The sequence below is a fragment of the Tachysurus vachellii genome, chromosome 3, assembly GCF_030014155.1.
Source record: "Tachysurus vachellii isolate PV-2020 chromosome 3, HZAU_Pvac_v1, whole genome shotgun sequence".
NCBI classification, from domain to species: domain Eukaryota; kingdom Metazoa; phylum Chordata; class Actinopteri; order Siluriformes; family Bagridae; genus Tachysurus; species Tachysurus vachellii.
Window position 1 is genome coordinate 33,102,366 of NC_083462.1, and position 13,913 is coordinate 33,116,278.

General features: G+C 37.7%; 1 long non-coding RNA gene across 1 annotated transcript; it reads left to right on the forward strand.

Moving 5' to 3' along the window:
• Positions 1-12,002: 12,002 nt before the first annotated feature.
• LOC132842376 (uncharacterized) lies at positions 12,003-13,180 on the forward strand. The gene is made up of 3 exons (XR_009648023.1): positions 12,003-12,106; positions 12,189-12,250; positions 12,896-13,180. It is a non-coding gene; the product is annotated as an uncharacterized LOC132842376 (long non-coding RNA).
• The last annotated feature ends 733 nt before the right edge of the window (positions 13,181-13,913 follow it).

The following is a 13,913-nucleotide window of genomic DNA, read 5'->3' on the forward strand; positions in this document are numbered from 1 at the left end:
CATTAAAAATACTGTACAGCTACATTCCAGTATGTCCACCATGACTCTTCACTACAACTGGAAGAACTTTAAACAATCTGTTGATGTACTTGTTGCATGCCTTTTCTGTAAGTTCCTCAAACCAGAATTTGTCTATGGCAGCAATTAACTCAGATTTTGAGGTTGGTTTTGCTTCTTTCTGAATATAATCTTTCAAAGCATGCCACACCATCTCAATGGGATTCATATCCGGTGATTCTGGTGGAGTCTTTACCCAGTTAATACCCTCTGCAGCAATGACTCTGCTTGCAGCAGTGTGCTTCGGATCATTGTCCTGGAAAAAACGGTGGTGGACTCCGAAGGTTTCATTTTGAAGTCATTTTGAAATGTCTTCACTCTACATGTGGAAGGACTGTATTTATCTACAGAGATCTCACAGTGTCAGTAGGGGCGTGGAATAAGTGAGAATGGAAAATCTTAGATTAGTTTGATGGCCCATTAACAACTCATCAAGCTTAATTGTAGTATAGTATTCATGTCATAACCAATTTATGGTCTCTTTAATGTTATGTTTTCTAAATGAAGTACAGAACAAAAACGTTTAGCTCACGCGGAGTGAATGAAAAGCCATTAATAAAGCAGACTCTCTGTAGAGGACGTTCTGAAACAGTTGAGGTGGCAGATGATCATCACGTTTATAATGTTTCACGCGGATAATGTTGATTTGCAGCCGTAATTAAAAAAGTAAGATCATAATGTACCACTGTAAAAATTATATAAAATAAATATCTAAAATGAATGATTTTAGAGGTATTTCTATAAATATCTCTAAAATAAATGATTAAAGTATCTTAATAAAATCTCTTAATGTCACTTATGTTATGCCAAACTTGAACTGTGATTTCCTTTATATTTTACATTGCTATTATTTGAGTAAATGTTGGCAACATAGAAGAAGAAGAAGTAGAAGAAGAAGAAATGTTAATTTAAAAAATCCCATAGCCAACGGTGTTTCATACGTCTTTATAATTATATTTTATTGTGGATATTTTCTCACAATTCTGATGTAATGTGAAGTAAAATAAAAAATCTAAAATTTTTTAAATGTAAATGAATAATAAACATATTATACAATCTTAAAAAAGCTTTGAGTGTTTAAGAGAAAAAGTGTTCTTACGCGCCACCTGGTGGATATTCTGTGAAGCGAAACACATTAAGGTGATTGCTAAGATAGTCACCCCGAACAGAAGTGCAGAAAGCGCAGTACGCTGCGGCACGAATTACCGAATGCCGCGGTAGAAGACACGCGTTCTTAAAGGCCACAACTGTATGTGCTCATCTTCGACACTACATCAACGTCACTTCCTGGGTGTGTTCTTCTAGAGACATGTAAAGTTCAGCACTATACGAGTCAGAAACAACCAGAGACTCTAATGAACTTATTATCAGAGGTCTAAAGCGCTCAGATTCTGCACTTTATCACAGTTCTTTTAGAAACATAACACAGACATAATACAGAGTCAGTGACCGGCTGTACAGAAACTATACAAAAATTTCATAGACACATGCAAGAGGTTTCTAAAAAACCACATCAAATTTTTCAGTTAACCACAGACATAAAAATTAAAAAAAAAACAAAAAAAAAACACCATATGCAGCTGGAAGAAATGCAGCACGTAAAAATAAAGAGGGTACAAACATGAATGGATAAGGGAACATCAGCAGTGCTATGGATAAAATCAAAAAGATACAGGTCAAGTGCTTCAGTTATTATTCAGATCAAATATCAGAATGTAGAAAAATATGATCTGAGTGATGTTGTGGCTTGTTCATTGGTACAAGATGAGCTAGTTTGAGTATTTCAGAAACTTTTCATGCAATAATATAAATATACAGTATATAAATGGCATTTCTTTACAATCACGGCCCTTTATGAATTATAGCTCCACCCTGTGACTTAGATGAGTGCCAGAGTGAATGGGACAATTAAAATAGTACGTGGGCCAATGTATAGGTTCGAGAAGAGCAGTGGTGAGAAACTGAAGACAGACAGACAACATAAGGTGTAATAAACTTAACAAAAATATTTATATAAAAGCTGTATATTCAATCCAAAATGGTACATGTAAATGAACAAATAAAATACATATCAGCAGATTTCAAAATCTAATCAAATTAAATCCAGATGTTATACTTGATTTAGGTTTGGCCTATTTATAAAGTCCTTCCTAATTTATAAAATCAGACCTAAATTAACTTTTAACCTGTTTATAATTTTAATGTTCTAATTTATTTATTTGATCTTATTTTAAATGGATAGAAGACACTTTTAGATTTGTTTTAAATTTAAACCCTGGTAAATCAACAAAGGGAAGAAAAGAAAAATGGAAAACAATAAAAATAAAAATACAGCAGTATGCAGAACAACAGTTAAACAACAATATATCAATAATAATTCAAATTCAATTAAATGTATAAACAGTTCTGAGATGATTAACGTCACTTCACTTTTCCAATATCAGTTCCTACAGAAAGTGACCCAGTGCAATGAGGTTAGTTTAATGTTCACCTAAAGTCCTGTTGACCACAAAATAAGTAAAGAAATGAGGAGGAAAAAAAAAAGTTTGTCAAGTCACTTTGTCCTTGTAGTAATTCTCTGGGTGTCTTGCCATCAAAGGACACTGTAATGAGTCTGTCTATGTTTTGCCCTGTTTCTGTCTGCTGGTTTGCCTTGCTGTTAATTGTTTGCCCCGTCCACTCGTTTGTTGCCATGGACACTAATTGAACTCAATCTCTCCCTCAGGTGTGTGTCAGAGATTGTCTCTGCTTGGTGATTGGTTCCTGTTTGTTATATCTACTCTGTTTGTTCACTTCCCTGGTGCTGGTCGTTGTTGAATGTTTATGTCTATGTTCCTGTTTGCTCAGTGTTCTGCCCTGTTTTGCCTGCCGGTCTGTTTGCCTGTTTCTTGTTTTGGATTAATGAAAGTTTGAACTGCATTTGGATCCTTACTCGCCTTTGCCTCAATGCGACAGACACAAGCTGGTATCTGTTTAGTGTTGTTGTCAAATCCACGTTAAAAACACTGATTTGTTGAACCCTCGAATATTAATAAAAAAAAGGAAGAAAAGTAAAAAAAGAAAGAAAGGAAAAACATCACCATTCTCATATTCACAATAAGTAAAAAAAAATCCATTCAAATGTTCCATATAACAAATAATATTTCTTAATTATTAATTTATTCCTTTAAATCCCTCCCTAGCTGAGGTTATATCATATATACTTAAATTTTAGTGTGTAGCAACCCTAGCATTACTGGCTATAATGGGGTGGCTAACCTGAGCTCTCTCTCATTTTACTGAAAATCTTAAACTTAATCTAGTCTTATCTCTGATTTACATTGAGTATGGGTTCTACTGACAATTAAATATATTAAACTGACAGGTACCAAGAAGTGTGAAATGCAATTCAATATTATAAATATACACACACAACACAACATAAATGATACGAACAGTAACGTGATGTGACATGACATACGGCTAAGTATGGTGACCCATACTCAGAATTTGTTCTCTGCATTTAACCCATCCAAAGTGCACACACACAGCAGTGAAGACACACACACCATGAACACACACCGTGAGCACACACCCGGAGCAGTGGGCAGCCATTTATGCTGCACCACCCGGGGAGCAGTTGGGGTGTTTGGTGCCTTGCTCTAGGGCACCTCAGTCGTGGCCTAGTCGTGACCTAGTCTAGGGCACCTCAGTCGTGGCCTAGTCGTGAAAGCCAAACAAAATGGCTACTTCACTGTGAGAGCCAGAAAGGGGAAATATTACTTTTGATGAAGATGGTTGGACACCGTACATGCGTCAGATAGAGAAAAGTCAATGGAGAAGACGGACAGAGCCTGGATGCTTTACGGTGTTCTCCTTTGCCAAACGTAGTCCCTGCTAGTTGAGCTAGCTATCCGCCAGTCCATCAGCAAAGTCCATGCACATGACGCAGTGAACCGCAACTTAAGTCTCTGATCAATGTCTTTCCGATGTTTCCTTCCTTTCTAAACAGAAACTAACACTACACTGAGTGTTCGGGTTGAACACCTAATTAGATGTGTTACACTTATCAAAGCACAGATTGTACATTGACCATTTTAAGTTCAGCATCTCTCTTTCCAACTCTACCTCTTTCCTCTCTTTCTCTCACGCTTTCTCCAAGCACACAAGCACCCAGCAAGCATCATCACATGACAGATAACTTAATCAAACTAAAAACAAAATACAAATTCTTTTTAAATATTTTTACCAGCATATTTAAAGCATTTATACTAAGAGAATTTAACAAATAATTAATTTGTTTTAATTACTGTTACCCTATCAAGATATCACATGGCCTCTTTACATCACTTATTGCTGGCCAATAAATTTTAACTTTCACAAAATTATTTATAAAACTGTGTATATTTAACTCAAAAAAATTGTTTATGCATCCAAAAAAAAAAAAAAAAAAAAAAAAAAAACACCAATTAGAAAACATAATTATCATTAGAGATGAGCCGGATACTCGGCTGAAACGAGTATCCGGTACGGATAAAGCACTTCTGCCGAGTACGAGTATTATATGAGTAATACGAGTCAATATCTGTGCTCGGATTGAATGAAAATCATTGGTTAGCTGATAGTGTCAGCATTCTGTGATAGGCTAGTCCCAGTGCCCCTCCCCTACACACATACAGATGTATTGTGTTGCTGTGTCTCACTCTGCTCACTCACAGTCACACACAGAACAGCTCTCTGTCTCTCCCTCAGTCACTCGGGTTCACGGGTCTTTTCTGTTATCGTTTAGGGTTTCTTCAGCTTTTTACTTCGGGTTGTAACGTTAATAATACGTACTTACTAACCAGTAGAGTTCTGGTAAACGTAGTAGAATGCGACTCGCATTGCGTCTCTGATACTTTTGGAATCATTGGATTGATAGTGTAGGGTTGATAGTTACATGTATTGAGAGTGTGCTTTACATCTACAGTCACTAAGAGAACACAGGAGAGAAGCGGTGCCTGAGCTCTGCGCACGCTGTGTGTGTGAGAGCTTAAAGGAATTTCCCATTCATTTCTATGGGACTTTTTTGGCCGCTTTTTTGTCCGCTGTGAGAACACCATTGGTCCGGAAGATGGAATAATAATAATAATAATAATAATAATAACAATAACAATAACAATAATAATAAGTATGCAAGAGAACAAGAATGATGCTTTGCAAGCACCATTACCTAGAATGTACATTTCCTGAAGAAAATGTGAATGGTGCTTGCACCTGGCAAATCCCGGAAGCTAGTCGAGACGAGCATGTGACGTCATCTGAATACTCTTGAGGTTTTTCTCATTGTGCTGAGTGTTTTGATATGTCACATGTCCATGTTGTGCTAATTTTTTATTTTCATGTGACATCACGTGACGTCATCAAAATACACGTTAGGAAGTTCCTGTCACATGTTCATGTTGTAAACAGTTTTGATCTTGCATATTTTGGGGGCTGCGGCACAACCGGAAGGCCAGTCGGTACACCAATTTAAAAGTTTGTTCAGAGTATCACCCTAAAGGAGCTGACCAAGTTTGGTGTAGATAGTTCGAAAGCTTGGTGTAAAAAATACAAAAAAACTTTAAAAAAGACATTGTTCAGAATTTCTATTACAACACAGCATTCTCTACTGAGAAATAGGAAAGTGATCAATATGTAGATTCTTACCATCTAAACAGACAGCAGGGATTGACCAAGTACAGGGCACATCCGCCCAACCCCAGGGAGCAATCGCACCACACTCCTCATTTCCACCAAAGTTGTGTGTTGACCTGAACTCCATCTTCCATCTCCATCTGAACACTGGTTCCCAGTGGTTTATTCCCCATGGACCAGCGCCAGCTGTTGATGTGATTGTAGAGTCCAATCCAAGCACTGGAACTGAATTGTTGTCTCTGTGCTTCATTCTGAAGTCGGACCATGTTGTCATTACTGTCGATGATAGCCAGGTCAGTGTATGTGGTTCTGCAGTAAGCCTGAGCATCACTCCAGGTTTTCCCCTGCTGGATCAAGTAGTACTGAAGAGTGACAGACAGGACGAGAGGAACTGTGGATAAATTTTAAACATTTTATGCAAATTACCTCAGTCACAAATTTTACTTATTTTAATTAACTCTTCTCATAAATTTTCCTTCATTTGATTGTGCAACTTCAAACTGAACATTTATATAATGAAACACACACACATACATTATATATATTTTAAGTCATCACTGTTACAAACCCTATTTTTTGGTTGTCTAGGGAACAAGGGTGCAACATTAAAACATTGAACAGGTACTGGAAAAGATTACTGGAAACCATACAGTCCACCTTGATGTCATTTATTACATGTGTTTACCTCAATACATATCGTGAACATAAATTTACATCCAATAACAAAACCCAAAAATAACTCACAAAAGAACGGGGACAAGAGAAAAGAACAAGACCGTGCCAAATCAAAGAAAGAAACAAAACATAACCAAACTCACTAAACAGGAAAAAAACTTCTACTCTAACTCAACCACTACGATAACCCATCCATTAACAAAAAGAAAAATCCTCTGCGTCGAAGACGCCCTAAATACACTACACTTACTAACAAACAAAAATACAAAGAGTGGCACGCGTCACTAACCTAGTGTACTAGACAGCAATTAATGGCTCAGTGGTGCACATGTATGTCACGTGACTTCCTACCTGGTCTTTGTCTCTTCCCCCGTTCGGTACTGTCATTTGATCAGCCCGAGAACAAACCGCAGGAAATACCAGAGAGACGAGACCCAAAACTGAGCCACGAGTTACTGACTCATCAAAGAACACTGACTTCACAAAAAGGTAATGCAAGGATGGTACAGGGCAGAACAAGCATGCGAGTCCACGACCAAACAACCACTACAACAATTGTGGCATGCCAGAGAGAGCTCCCGCCTCCTGAACAGGTGCGCCTTTAAATCAGCAGTAGGGCACCCTCATTGGTGGATCCGCGCGTTGTCGTCATGGTGATTGGCAGACATATTGTCCATGCAGGTAGTCGCATCGCCCTGCTAAAACAAAAGTTAAAGACACAGAACAAACACAAGGGAAGAAAACAAAAACAAAATACCATTCCTGGAAACATTAATAATATGGGACGTAACAAGCACACACACATACACACACACACACACACACACACACACACACTTCTCTCACCTGTGAAAAACAGGAGCATAAAGAGACATTTATTATAAAGAGTATAAAGAGACATCCATTACTGATGTGTAGATAAACTCACTAAGACAAAAGAAATGTGATTAAAATCCCTCAGCAGTTCTGATCAGCAGTAAAACTGATAACTGTAAGTACATCACTACATATGATTATAACTGAATTTAAACACTAATTAGTTCAGGGGAGGCAAACTCAGTATTCATGTAATTATTGAATGTAAAAACTCAAGCAATGTTCATTTGGACAAGTTTATGTTATTTTAAACTGTCAGAAGAACAGAGGATGTCTGCACACAAATACAGGGGAGATTTTATTATAACTGAAAACTAATCCAAAGGCAGATAAAACAAAAAAAGCACAAAGTAAAAGGTTAGTAAACAGCAGGTAATAAATCTGAACCAGACTTTGATCACACAGAGCAAAACACAGGCTGTAATTTAAATTGAGAACAGGGAAGACAGGACATGAGGATTAGTAACATCACAACCAGAGAGAACACAGAACATGAGGATTAGTAACATCACAACCAGAGAGAACACAGAACATGAGGATTAGTAACATCACAACCAGAGAGAACACAGAACATGAGGATTAGTAACATCACAACCAGAGAGAACACAGAACATGAGGATTAGTAACATCACAACCAGAGAGAACACAGAACATGAGGATTAGTAACATCACAACCAGAGAGAACACAGAACATGAGGATTAGTAACATCACAACCAGAGAGAACACAGAACATGAGGATTAGTAACATCACAACCAGAGAGAACACAGAACATGAGGATTAGTAACATCACAACCAGAGAGAACAGAGGAGTTAAGATGAACTTTCTTATTTACAAATGTGTTTCCAGTCTTTAGTTTTATAAATAGTTCATTGTCCTTTTTTCATTTATGATGTTTAATTTGTTGTTCTGTGTCCTGTGTGAAGTGTTCAGTGTTCACAGCTAGTTATTTATGATTAATACTATTTTATTAAGATTATAATCCTATGAAGAGTACAGAATGGAGGTATTACAGCTCCAGAACTGTTTCATAAACTCTGTTCACAATTCAATGGACTTTGATTTATCACCTGAGATTAATAATAAGCATAAAGCAACACTATAGGAACAATAATACTATAAAATATAACCAAAATTAAAATAACACAACTCTATAACAATCTGAGTTTTTAAGCAGATAGTACACAAAAGTCAGATTCCTACATTAACACACATGGATATGAAGAACATCAGTGTTGAAAATTGTGTATTCAGCAGATTATTTTAATTAGCAGTTCACACACACCTTTTCTATAATAAATAAACAAGGTCCAATATTATGGTCTTATTTTATCACTTTGACTGAGTGGGCGGCTCGCCATTGTGCACATTTAATCACGTCTGATACCAGACGATCCCTCTCCAGAAGAGTTAAATATGGCACATATATTCCAACAAGCTCATTTGTAATATCCCATTTCTCCGTTGATTTGCATCAGCTTCTATTTCAAATAATCGCCTTGTGGTTTTCTCACTCCGGTGACAATTTCGTATCACCGTAATCCTTTCAGAGATGTGAATTTTTTGCATTCAATCTTGCTCTCCACACGTGGAAACGTTCTTGAATACCGCTTTGTACGGCTGCTCCATTTGGATTTGGATTTGGATTTGGATTTGGATTTGGATTTGGATTTGGATTCCTCTCCTCCTCTCCTCTCCTCTCCTCTCCTCTCCTTCTTCTTCTGATTTTTAATGGCGGATGGCAAACTAACTTAAGGTGCATTTACCGCCACCTACTGGATTGGAGTGTGGAGCACATAATGGTTTGGAAGTTTTGAAGAAAAAAAAAATTAATAATACAATTTATATGTTAAATTCTATTGATCAGTTTTGTTTGTTTTAGGAAAATAAATAATTCCTGGGATATCCTAGACTGTTTTGGTTCATTTCCTAATAGAACCTGAAGGGAGAAATCATTTATTCCAAACGATCGTAGAGCTTGAATTAGTTTAACTCTTGCTCCTTCATATGCATCACACTCTATAAGTACGTGCTCTACTGATTCTGCTTTTTTACCACATTTATCACAATTTCCATTTTCATGTTTCCCCATAGGGGGCACGGTGGCTTAGTGGTTAGCGTGTTCACCTCACACCTCCAGGGTCGAGGTTCGATTCCTGCCTCCACCTTGTGTGTGTGGAGTTTGCATGTTCTCCCTGTGCCTTGGGGGTTTCCTCCGGGTACTCCGGTTTCCTCCCCAGTTCAAAGACATGCATGGTAGGTTTATTGGCATCTCTGGAAAATTTTCCCTAGTGTGTGAGTGCGTGAGTGAATGAGAATGTGTGTGTGTGTGTGTGTGCGCCCTGCGATGGGTTGGCACTCCGTCCAGGGTGTATCCTGCCTTGATGCCCGATGACGCCTGAGATAGGCACAGGCTCCCCGTGACCCAAGGTAGTTCAGATAAGCGGTAGAAGATGAATGAATGAATGTTTCCCCATTTTATATAGACCCTGATTTAATGCACAATGTCCGAGATGCATTCTTGACATTAACACATCTTCTTTCCTGTTGCCAAACTTTCTTCTTTCTAGCCCTACTTTCTCTTGAATATTATGAAAGTGTCGACCTTTTGTTCCACTATCCCACTCCTTCTCCCATTTCTTTCTTGTTTCTTTTGCAATTAACCCTTTTACTTCTGCTTTACTCATTGACACTTTAATGTCAATTTGTGCATGCTTTAAGGCCTGTTTAGCCAGGTGGTCTACCTCCTCATTTCCTTCCACACCCATATGTGATGGTATCTACAGGAAATTTACCATAATTCCATATTGTCTTATTATAAATAGACTCTGCATCACTTCAATTATCATATCTTGTCTGGCTGTTGATGTTCCACTTAATAAGCTATTTAAAACTGAAAGGGAGTCTGTGCAAATTACTGTTTTCCTTGGCTGTACTTCTTCTATCCACTAGAAGTGCTAGAAATAGTGCTAGAAATTCTAATAATGCTAGAAATATTGCTATTATCACTGCAGTAAAAACTGATGGTCTGAAATTCATTTGTATATTTTGACTTTGAAGTGGGGAATATATACTGCTGATGCTGTTCTTCCAGATTCAGGATCTTTAGAGCCATCTGTGTATACTTGTAATATGCTATAATATGACTGTTTGATGTATTGTTGCACTTCTATATTTGTTAACATATTTCTTTCTTTATGTTTTTCTTTGTATAGCTGAATGTCAACTACTGGCATAGGGAAAAGCCAAGGAGGAATTGCTGAAGTTGCCACAGAAGGAGCAATATTGATGTCACTAATTCCCATATTCTGTGCTTCCTCATTTGCAGTCCGTCCAAAGCTTGATAGTCTTTTATACTCATATTCCTAGCAGTTCTTCAAAATTTTCTTAACTGGATGGCTATCCAAGTGTCCCTTTACATTGATCCAATATCTCATCTTTAATTTGAGCCTTCGGATTTCTAGAGGCATTTCATCCATCTCTACTTGTACTGCTGTTATTGGAGATGTTCTTATTGCTCCACAACATATTCGCATAGTTTGTGATTGAATTGCCTCAATCTTTAACAGGTGTGTTTTAGATGCAGAACTATACACCATACTACCATAGTCAATAGCTGCTCTTATCAGTGCACAATAAATCATTTTAAGAGACTGACGACATGCCCCCCATTCAACTCCTGATAAACACCTCATTACATTTATCGCCTTTTTTCCTTTGTCTACCATTTTCTGAATATGAGCTCTAAAATTCAATTTTGAATCCATCCACATTCCCAGAAATCTAATTACTGACACTTGCTCCAATTGCTGATCATACATTTTAATATTTATTATTGGACTGATTTTTCTTTTTGTAAATCAGAGTTTTTGCTACAGAGAAACGGAAACCCCATTCATTAGCCCAACTTTCTACTTTTTTTAACAGCGTTCTGCATACACTTCTCCACATGCCCCACATTGCGGCCCCTTTTCCACAGCGCGCCGTCATCTGCATACAGCGATCTTCCTATCCCCGTGTCTATATTATTATAAATATCATTAATCATTAGATTAAACAGAATGGTACTGCTAACACTTCCTTGGGGTGTTCCATTCTCTATTTGATATATCTGAGGCAATTCAGACCCCACCCTAACTTGTAGTTATTGACCCAATTATACATTCTACCTTTTATTTCCATTTTTTCTAGTTTTATTAATAGTCCCTCCTTCCACATAATGTCGTAAGCTTTTTCAACATCAAAAAATACTCATATTAACACTTCCTTGTTTACTTGTGCCTTTCTTATTTCAGCTTCCAAACACAGCACAGAGTCCATTGTGTTTCGCCCTTTCCGAAAACCATCCTCTCCCTCCTTCTCTCTCCCGCTGCCCGTGCCCGTGCACACATCGGGCGTTTCACACACACTATGAAAGAAAAAGAGTAAAATCAAGAGGCATATACATGAATTGACTTGTATAATACTGCACTTAATAGCGTCTATTATAAAAAAAAAAATCAGTTTATACGGCTTTTGATATCATTTGCATCATACACACGATGAAAAAAGAGAAGTATATCAAATAAATTAACTTATATAATATTGTACTAAAGAGTATCGATTATCTAAATATATATGTGGCAGGATAGTTTACTGTTGTGCCGTCAGGTAGTAATAGCCTATCGGAGAGCGCCGCTGTGTATAAAGGAGGGTGTCCGGTTATGGTGATTGAATGCGCGTCATTTTGAGGCGCTCTTCCGGTTTCCGGTTCCGTGCTTCAATAGAGGCCGCTGGGTGTTAATGGTGCGGCTAGCTGCACGGCGGTTCAGCTTTGTTCCAGTTACTTTCAGTTGCCTGGGAGGTAAGAGGCTGTTAGCAGCATGGCTACGCTGTTTTGTTGTGGTCGTACAATAGGCTAATGCCGCACGTATGCTTCATTGTAGTGTTTCGCAACGGAAAGAAAAGGGTCAAAAACAATTTCTGTTGTGACACTGTCTACCCCCAGGTATGTGAGTTTGTTTTATCTATTTTTATGTGAGACGCTAGGTTAAATGCCGGGGGTGTAGTGTTAATTGCTTTATTTCCCCAGTCAGTGTTATTTCGTCACCCGATGTTCATCCATATCCGGTTTATTACTGAACCAGTACTGTATCTGTGATTTGGTGTGGCAGACGGCTATTTCTCCGGTTCCGGGGAATTCCTGCTGTATGTGCAGTTGATGCTGCACCTTGTTCCCGGGACAACGCTGCTGTTTTGTTCCGTGTTAATTTTTTGGTGTTTTGTGTTAAATTGCTTTGCTCCTCGCTAAATTGTTCTCTTTGGTAACTGTTTATTTTTGGTTTCGGTTTTGTTTCTTGATTTATAGCCACACTGTTACCTTCTTTCCGACACTGTTACTGTGCTTTAAATCCTACCTTGAGGTAGGAAGCCTTTTTGCTGAAGTCAGTGTGGTAATTAGTTATTTTGTTACTTCATTTTAATTGCTTTGTCCTGATATCTAATTTTATATATTTTCTTGGATTGGTTTATACTTCCTCCTGGAGTTTTGTAAACCTTTACTCTTTGTTTGTTTATTTGGTTTTCTTTGGTTGAGCATTTTTAATTCAACTTTAACATGTATTGTTTCTTTTGTTTTGTGTACTCTCTGTAGGAGCTGTAGGCCAAAAGGCCGAGAGGCCTGACTTTCCCTCTTTTCGAGTGTGTTTCTGTGCACCGTGTGCTGTGTGACCACCGACAGAAATTTCACTGAGCACTGAGTGAGTGTGTTGTGATTGAGCACATGCATGGTGTGGATATTTAAACCTACTTCTGTTTCAGCCTGTCCTGTGCCGATCAGCTGCAGCCCTGCATGAGCTTTTGATTTTCCTTTTTTTTTTTTGTTTATTCTGAAACTTTTATTTTACGGGTTGTTAATAAATTAAATTCTATTTTTGTACCCACGTCTCCTGCTCATTTATTAATCGGTAGAACGAATTTGTGCTCCTTATAGTATTGTGAGGTGATTCATATTTCCCTGGGTGAGAGTCCCAGGGTGGCGTAGTCTGTCATTTACATATTTAGGTTTGCATATTGTGCTTTCCGTCCATTTACCACTCCGTCACATATATATTGGATATTTGCTTTATAAAAAGGTCTTTTCCCCCCAAACACGCATACAAGTAAAGGAAAATACAGAGGCAGAATATTTATCCTACATCTCCTGGACCCAGTTGAGAACAGGCAAGAAGGCGGGTCTAAGACCAGCGCTCACACAATAGAACACATTCATAAACAAAGAGAAAGCCACAGCTTTTAACTTACTAGTGTATTTTCCTGCTGCAACCTCTCTGTACACACAATGATCATTATTTTTATTATTATTGTTGTTATAAGTCTTAGTAGTAGTAGAATTTAACCCAAGTTATACAAAGTGAGTATTTCAATAAAAATATACAGACCAACACCCAGCAATGTATAGAGGTTTGTAAGATCACTCTGTGGTTGTACAACATTAACCTGCACTGTTTTATGGTGGCCGGAATGCAAAACTACAGTGGCGCATTGCTGCCACCTACAATTATTTTTTTCCACTCAATTATGTCGTAATAACGAGAAAATATGTCGTTAAAACGAGAAAATATGTTGTTTTAACGAGATATGTCATAATAATGAGAAAAGATGTCATTATA